Raw genomic sequence first — 8,961 nt, 5'->3', positions numbered from 1 at the left:
AGCTTGTTCATTCCAAGCGCTTAGTACAGTGCTCTGCGCATAGTAAGCGCTCAATAAATACTATTGAATGACACTATCTCCCGCCTCATCTCAGACCTCCCACTGCAATGTAAGTCTTAGCTCTTCCTTGACCTGCTGGGTGAGCTCAGGCAGTAACCAAACCTCTCTGGACCTCCGTCTCCTCCTCTGTACAATGGGAATAAGATCCTTGCTCTGGGTCCTTCTTAGACTGTGAGGCCCGTGTCAAACAGGGACCGTGTCCAATCTCTGTGCCCTATATCCTCCCCAGCACGCAGTAGGAGCCTAGTACAGCACTCTGGACCCAGGAGGCATCTGGTTTGATGCCATGTCCCTGTAGACTTAAGCGCTTAATACGGTGCTCCGCATAGAGTAAGCACTCAATAAAGATGATTGATTGATTGATAGACGTAAACTCTTTCTGGAAAGGATTGTGTCTACCAACTCCGTCACATCGCACCTTCCCAAACAGTACAGTGTTCTGCACGTAGTAAGTTTTCAATAAATATTATTGATTGATTAATGTCCAACGGCCCCTCTCAGGGTCACACCTGGAGAGTTTCCAGTACTCTACCAGACTCGGCTATGGGAGGGAGAATCAAGCAGAGGCCTACCAATTCCATTCCTAGCTTGGTCAGTGGCTAGCGAGCGTAAGGCATCTGCTACAAGTCAAAACTCACCCGTGCCGGGCAGCAGCTGCATGGGAGAGAGTCAAGAGGAGACTCGAGTTCACTGAGCAAAGGAGGCGAAGGTAAACCGCTATGTATTTTGACCAAGAAAACTCAATGGATCCACTCCCAGAACAATCACAGATGGAGAGCGGGCCGTTCTGGGAGAGATGTGTCCGTGGTGTCACCTTGGGTTGGAAATGACAGCATAAGACAAGACAATGTCCAATGGCATGGGAAGGGAAGGGCATTACCTTGAAGAATAACTGAGTCAGCAGAGCAACCCAAGCTCAGGCAAGGAGTCCTTCCCAACAGGCACGAGTCAAAATGGATCCCCTCCCTCCTCCCTTTTTTAATAATATTTCATTTATTCATTCACTCAATTGTAATTATTGAGCGCTTACCGTGTGCAGAGCACTGTACTAAGTACATGGAAAGTACAATTCAGCAGTAAAGAGAGACAATCCCTGCCCCACCCCGGGCTTACAATACAACAATAAACGGACAATTCCCTCCCCACAACAAGCGGGGAGACAGACATCAAGACAAATAAATAAATTACAGATATGGACATAAGTGCTGTGGGGCTGGGCAGCAGGGAAGAACAAAGGGAGCAAGTCAGGGTGACACAGAAGGGAGTGCGAGAAGAGGAAAGGGGGGTTTAGTCCGGGGAAGCCTCTTGGAGGAGATGTGCCTTCCATAAGACTTAGAAGGGGCGGAAGGTAATTGACTGTTGGATTTGAGGAGGGAGGGTGTTAAAGGCCAGAGGCAGGGCAAGGGCTATGGGTCAGCAGAGAGACAGGCAAGATGGAGGCACAGTGAGAACGTTATCATCAGCGGAGCGAAGTGTGCGGGCTGGGTTGTAGAAGGAGAAGAGTGAGGTGAGGTAGAAGGGGGCAAGGTGGTGGACTGCTTTAAAGCCAATTGGCGAGGAGTTTTTGTCTGATGCGGAAGTGGATGGGCAACAGGTGGAGTTTTTTGAAGAGCAAGGTGACATGTCCTAATGGTTTTGTAGAAAAACGATCCGGGCAGCAGAGTGAAGTATGGACTGGAGTGGGGAGAGACAGAAGGCTGGGAGATCAGTAAGGAGGCCGATGCAGTAATCCAGGTGGGATAGGATGAGTGATTGTATTAACGTGGTTGGAGTTTGAATGGAGAGGAAAGGGAGGATTTTAGCGATGTTGCGAAGGTGGGTCCGACAGGATTTAGTGATGCTTTGTGAAGCGCTTACTATGTGCCAAGGACTGTACTAAGCTGCATGACTTTCTGCAATGACTTCTCTTCCCAGAGGAACCCTGGGCATCAAAAAACCGACGGCCTGGTTTGCGTGACCCTGCGGTGACCTCATGTTCTCCCCTACCCACGTCAACAGTGAGTGTGGGTAGGTGTGTGTGTCTGACAGAGTGTTGCAGGGCTTGGGAGAGTGTTTGGGAGAATGCAGATCCAGGGTCAGGGGGTGGGGGGATGTTGGGAGGATTGGTTCTCATTGTTTCACTCACTTCACACAGGCCCTGGCAGACCTCCTCAGCCCTCGCTCTGGCGCAAAAATCTTTCTCCCCAAAATGATGGGTTTGTTCTTCATTGTTCTACTCATTGTGCTCCCAGACAATGGGCCTCGCAGTCAGCCAGGAGAGCGGCAGGGGGAGGGGGCTGGCAAACCCAGAAAGGATCCGGGGGGACCCCGAGTGGGGGAGGGCCTTTCCCAGCCGCAGGAAGGCCCCAGCAGCGAGGGAAATTGAGGCCGCGGAGGAGGGTCAACCGCCTGCAGCCCGGACTCGGGGTTGGGCCTCTTGGCTGGCAGCGGGACTCGGAGTATTTCCCTGCACAGGGGTGGGTGGACAGAGGCGTCCCCCTCTACATAGCCAGGGGGGAGGGAGGAAGTTTTCCTCCAGTACAGGTGGAAGGGGTCAGGGTCATCCTCCTACACAGGTGGGTGGATTCAGGGGTGAACTCCTGCATAGGTGGGTGGGGTCAGGGGTATCTTCCTTTGCAGGGGTCAGAACCAGGGGGCGAAGGTGCTGAAAAACTGCTAGGGATGATGACAGATAGAGATCCGAGATTGGGGTCCTCAACAGAAAAGGATGCAGTTTGGTCGATTTGAAGTTGGGAGGGTGCTCCAGGCAGGGCCAGAGTATGAGCAGTGGGTTGGAGATGATAATGTTTCCTCTTCTGCTGAAAACATCAGCCAACCTCAGCTTCACTGACCCTGTCCTCGCCTGGTTCTCCTCCTAACTCTCCGGCCGCTCATTTTCGGTCTCTCTCACCGACTCCATCTCTGCCTCTACCCCCTGACTGTAGGTATCCCTCAAGGCTCAGTTATGGATCCCCTTCTATTCTCCCTTGTATTCTATTCTCCCTTCTATTCTCCCATCTACACCCACTTCCTTGGAGAACTTATTCTCTCCCATGGCTTCAACTGCCACCTCTATGCAGATGATACCCCAATCTACATCTCCAGCCCGGAGCTCTCTCCTTCTCTGCACTAAAACATTTCCTCCTGCTTTCAGGACTTTTCTACTTGGATGACGTTCCACTGACACCTCAAACTTAACATGTCCAAAATAGAACTCCTCATCTTCGCACTTATTCTCCCTATGTCTTTCCCATCACAGTAGACAGCACCACCATCCTGTGGTCTCTCAACCCCTTAACCTCATTATCCTCAACTCATCTCTCTCATTCAACCTACACATTCAACCTGTCGCCAAACCCTTTTGGTTCAATCTTCATCATGTCGGTAAATCTGCCCTTTCCTCTCCATCTAAACTGTTACCATGTTAATCCTAACAATTATCCCATCCCGCCTTAACTACTGTATCAGTTTCCTTGCTGACCTACCCTACCTCCCTACCTCTGACTCTGCTGCTCGGGTCATTTTTCTACAGAAATGTTCAATTCATGTTTTCCCACTCAAGAACCTCCAGTTGTTGCCCATCCACCTCCGCACCAAAGAGAAACTCCTTACCATTGGCTTTAAAGCACTCAATCAGCTTGCCACCCCCCGCCCCACCCATTTTACCTGGCTGATTTTCTGTGGCAAACCAGCCCACACACTTTGCTCCCCTAAGGCCAACCTGCTCACCTTAGCTTGACTCATCTGGCCTTCCCTCTGGCCTGGAACGACCTCCCTCTTCATATCTGACGGACCACCACTCTTCCCACCTTCAAAGCCTTATTAAAAACCCATCTCTTCCAAGAGGATTTTCTCAACTAAGCCTTCATTTCCCTATTCCTCCCTTCTGTGTCCCTTTTGCGCTTGGATCTGTACCCTTTATTCACTCCATCCTCAGCCCTTCAGTATATATAGTATATATACATACATACATAGTACATAGCCATAATTTATTTCAATGTCTGCCTCCCTCTCTAGATTGTAAGCTCCTTGTGGGCAGGGAACAGGTCTATCACCTGTCTTATATCCTTCCCAACCAAGCACTCAGTACAGGGCTCTGTACACAGTAAGTGCTGAATAAATACGGCTAAATATTTATTAACCAATAATAGTAAGGTTATTAAGCAATTCAAACAATTTATTGTATGCCTCAATAAGTGCTCAATAAATACTGATTGACAAGAGAATTCAAACAATCAGTGAATTGTTTTTATTGTATTCCTACTGTGTACAGACCCCTTTTCTGAGTATTTGGGAGGGGACAGTAGGGTAAGTAGACACAATCCTCTCCCTCAAGGAGTTTAAATCAAATGGAGAGTCAGTTAATTTCTCAGGAGTATTTACTGAGCTCTTGCCGTGAGCAGAGCACTGTACCGAGGACTTGTGAGAGAACAGCGTGCCCTCGTGGATAGAGTCTAGGCCTGGGAGTCAGAGAACCTGGCTCCTAATCCAAGTTCCACGAGATATGTACCTGCTGTGTGACCATGGGTAAGTCACTTAACTTCTCTGTGCCTCAATTCCCTCGTCTGCAAAATGGGGATTCAAAGACTGTTCTCCCTCCTGGTTATCGTATATCTACCCCAGCACTTAGTACAGTGCTCGGCACATAGTAAGCGCTTAACGGATACCACAACTGTTATTATTACTGGAGGCAGGACGGGGAAAAAACGAAGCCAGTGTTCACCGAGCCATCAGGGAGTCCTCCTCTCTTTATAATTCTCACCTCTGGAGTCACTGCAGAGTCCCGGTGCCGGCAGGAAGAGTGGAAAAGGAGGGAAAACCATCCCACCACCACCCACGGTTCAGCTGCCAGCCAGGGAAGCATGGATGGGGAACCCCTGAGTTGCAGGAGGGAGATTAGTAGTGATGATATTTATTAAGCCCTTCCTGAGGACAGAGCACTGTACTAAATGCTGGGAAAGAATACTCAGGCAGGAAGCAATTTGGCCTAGGGGAAAGAGCACAGAGCTGGGAGTCAGAAGACCCAGGTTCTAATCCAGGCTCTGTCACATCTGCTGTGTGACCTTGGGCAAGTCACTTCACTTCTCTGGGCCTCAGTTCCCTCATCTGAGCAGTGGAGATTAAATCCTACTCCCTCTACTTAGATGGGGATTAACTGTGAGCCTCACGTAGGACAACCTGATGACCCTGTATCTCCCCCAGCGCTTAGAACAGTGCTCTGCACATAGTAAGCGCTTAACAAATACCAACATTATTATTATTATTATTATTATTATTTGAGGCAGGGACTGTGTCCGACCTGAGTATCTCAGATCTACTCCAGTGCTTTGAACAGTGCTTGGCACATAGTAAGCACTTAACAAATACCATAGTTCTTATTAATTAGACATGGTTCCAATCCTTTGGGGGGGCTGGGTGTAGGAGGGAAAGCCCCTAGGCTGCAGGAGATGTAAGAGAGGAATGCAGGGGTGACTCTGGTCTCCCCAGCCGCCCTCAGCAGAGACATTCATTCCCAGTCGCCCAGGGTTTGTGTCCTTGTTGCCAAAATAAAAAAAAGGTCAAAAATCTCTCTTGGGCTCCATCTGAATCTAACTTAACCCCACGCAGAAGTCAGACCGGATCCTTACTAGAGATAGACTGGAAACGTAGCCGGCGGTCAGTGCTATTTTTCATTCTTTATTAGCAGCGCTATCGATGAAGATGTTGATAATGATGATGATGATGATGGTTTTGATTCTGGGGAGGATACAAAGTTGACCTGACTGGACCCAATCCCTGTCTCCCCCTCCCCGCCCCCCCAACCCCAGGGCTTACAGTCTAAGAGGGAGGGAGAGTAAGTACCTGAATCCCCATTTTATGCATCCTGGCTCAGAGAGGTTCAGGGACTTACCCTCGGTCACCCAACAATCAGTCACTCAGTCAACCGTATTTAGAGTGTTTTCTGTGTGCAGAGCACTGTACTGAGAGCTGGGGAGAGTACAATAGAACAATATAACAGACACATTCCCCGCCCACGACGACCTTACAGTCTAGAACGGGCCCGGGGATAGAGCCAGGACTAGAACCCGGCTTTCCGGACTGGGCAACATTGCTTCTTGAAGTGGATTGCAGTTGGACCTGTTGCTATTAAGCTTCGTCAACCGCTCCGACCTCCAATGTTCTTAGAGGAGACTGATTCGGTTGGGCCCGGACCAACTCCACACGAGCAGTGTTGTGCTGCTTTGGAGAAGCTGGGACGGGCCACGTGGTCACCATGACGATCCAGCCCAAGCCCTTCCCCCCAACAACCGTCTCAGGACCACCGCCCTCCTCCTCCTTTCCACCTCCACCTTTTAATTACTCTTCCCATTTGGATTCCAGCGCATTTTCCTGGAGACGGGAGCTTCGAAAATCATCGGTATTTGGGAAGTCCAAAGCTGGGGGTGATGTCCGTTCAGGTACTAATTTATTTACATCAATTAATTTCAGGCCCCTGATGTAAACCAATTAGCATTCAACACTTAATGGAGTCATTATCTGTCAGATTAGCTCTTAGAAATGCTTGTCAGTGCTCTAGCACCAGGCAGCAGAACTTTGCTAATAAAACCAGCAGAATTAATGGACTGAACAGCATAGATAATGACTTAATGTGGAACATACAGTATGGAAAGGAAACGGACCCACTCTCTGTTTGTGAGAAATAGAGATATCACAGAGGCAGCTTCTTTCATGCCCAAACTGGGCTCGGGCGGGTTCTTCCAGACGCCAGGCAGCCTGGCAGAGCCGCCGATGGCCAAAGAGCCGGGGGCAGCGTGGGGGCTTCAGGCCTGAGTGGCCGGGGGGGGTCCGTGAGACACATATGGGTGGGAGCCGGGCAGTGGTGGCCCCTGGTTAGTGTGGCCCTCCCTCCTGTTGCACACCGTGGGACAGTCCGGCAGCATGGCCTAGTGATTAGAGGCCCGGGCCTGGGAGTCAGAGGCTGTGGGTTCTAATCCTGGCTCCCTCCACTTGTCTGCTGGGTGAGCTTGGGCAAGTCACTTCACTTCTCTGTGCCTTAGTTACCTCATCTGAAAAATGGGGATTAAAAGCGGGAGCCCCGTATGGGACAGGGACTGGGCCCGACCTAAGCGGCTTGTATCTACCCCATCGCTTAATACAGCACCTGGCACATAGTAAGCACTTAAGAAATACCATTAAAAAAAAAAGGTCGCATCCTATACCGTGAAGGAAGTTGGGTGTTCAGCCTGTCTGCCCCTGTGCAATCCAGAAGTGGCACCAGGCACCTCTGTGGTCATGTTTTTCATTCATTCAGTAGCATTTATTGAGTGCTTACTATGTGCAGAACACTGTACTAAGTGCTTGGAATGGACAATTCAGCCACACATAGAGAGAATCCCTGCCCAGTGACAGGCTTACAGGTGTTTTTATTGTCAGAGCCACCCCACCCCCTCCACCTCAGTGCCTGCCGCTGAGTCCCGTGGCTCGGAAGCAGCGCCCACATTCGTCGGGACCTGGGAGGGGGAATGAAGCCATTCCGGTGTTGGCGAGGGGGTCAGGATCTCCCAACTCCCACTTTGGGGTCACGCTATTGAGTTCTGTGAATCTGCCACCAAAGGTTCCATCTGATGCCAGAGGTAGGGCCACATCATGTGCGAAACCCACACCACGCGTGTGAGATAATGAGTTTCTGGATGGGCCCTGGACTTCGGGTGTCAGCGGGTTCTGCTCTGCACTGTGCGTTTGGGAAGGCACCACCTGTCCACGATGGGTCTTCTCTGCTCACAAGGAGCTTCCCCTCTAACGGGGAAGACGATCAGAAACATTTATGAGCCACGAAATCAGAATTTAATAATAACAATGATGGTATTTGTTAAGTGCTTACTCTATGCCGGGCACTGTACTAAGCACTGGGATGGATACCAGCAAATCAAGTTGAACACAGTCCCTCTCCCATGTGGGGCTCACGATCTCAATCTCCATTTTACAGATGAGATAACTGAAGCCCAGAGAAATGAAGCGACTTGCCCAAGGTCACACAGCTGACAAATGAAGGAGCCGGGATTAGAACCCATGTCTTTCTGAATTCCAGGCCCGGGCTCTATCCATTACGCCATGTTGCTGCTCGGCATGTTCAACTGAACTGTGTCTGCATCTACCCAAGTGCCGACGGCGGGTAGAAGCAGCAATAACACTGGCAGAGACTGTCCCTGAGGACAAATCCTCAAACGGCCTGTACGTTTCGTTGTCTGTGTGGGCTCCTGAGGGGAGAACGAGTTGCTTCTTTGTGTGCCACTTTCCCAAGATCTTATTTCAGTGTCCTGCACCCCTTGGGCGCTCAGTAGGTACAGTTACTATGACTAGTGAGCCTCAGGAAGTCCCGCTCATGGAGACTGAAGAACAGGGAGGATATCTCTTTCACTTGGCTTTTTGGAGAGATTGGTCTTTCTTTGGTATTTTCAGTTGTGTCCGAGCTTCTCGAGTCACTTCATTTCTCTGTGCTTCGGTTCCCTCATCTGTAAAATGGGGAATGAGACTGTGAGCCCCACGTGGGACAGAGACTGGGTCCAATCTGATTTGTATTCCCCACCCCCCAGTGCTTAGTACAGTGTCTGGCATATAGTAAGAGCTTAACAAATACTATAATTATTTAGGGGAGCAGCATGGCGTTGTGGATAGAGCACAAGCCTGGGAGTCAGAGTCATGGATTCTAGTCCCAGCTCTGCCATTTGTTTGCTGTGTGACTTTGGGCAGCAGCGTGGCTCAGTGGAAAGAGCACGGGCTTGGGAGTCAGAGGTCATGAGTTCGAATCCCAGCTCTGCCACTTGTCAGCTGTGTGACTGTGGGCGAGTCACTTAACTTCTCTGTGCCTCAGTGACCTCATCTGTAAAATGGGGATTCACTGTGAGCCTCATGTGGGACGACCTGATTACCCTGTATCTCCCC

At 50.2% G+C, this 8,961-nt stretch overlaps 1 non-coding gene across 1 annotated transcript; it reads left to right on the top strand.

The window, feature by feature from the left end:
* The first annotated feature begins 551 nt into the window (after window positions 1-551).
* On the top strand, window positions 552-688 carry LOC114813017. The gene has a single exon (XR_003760628.1). It is a non-coding gene; the product is annotated as a small nucleolar RNA SNORA7 (small nucleolar RNA).
* The last annotated feature ends 8,273 nt before the right edge of the window (window positions 689-8,961 follow it).

This window comes from Ornithorhynchus anatinus, chromosome 6, assembly GCF_004115215.2.
Source record: "Ornithorhynchus anatinus isolate Pmale09 chromosome 6, mOrnAna1.pri.v4, whole genome shotgun sequence".
NCBI lineage: Eukaryota > Metazoa > Chordata > Mammalia > Monotremata > Ornithorhynchidae > Ornithorhynchus > Ornithorhynchus anatinus.
This window is presented reverse-complemented; position numbering and strand designations above follow the sequence as displayed.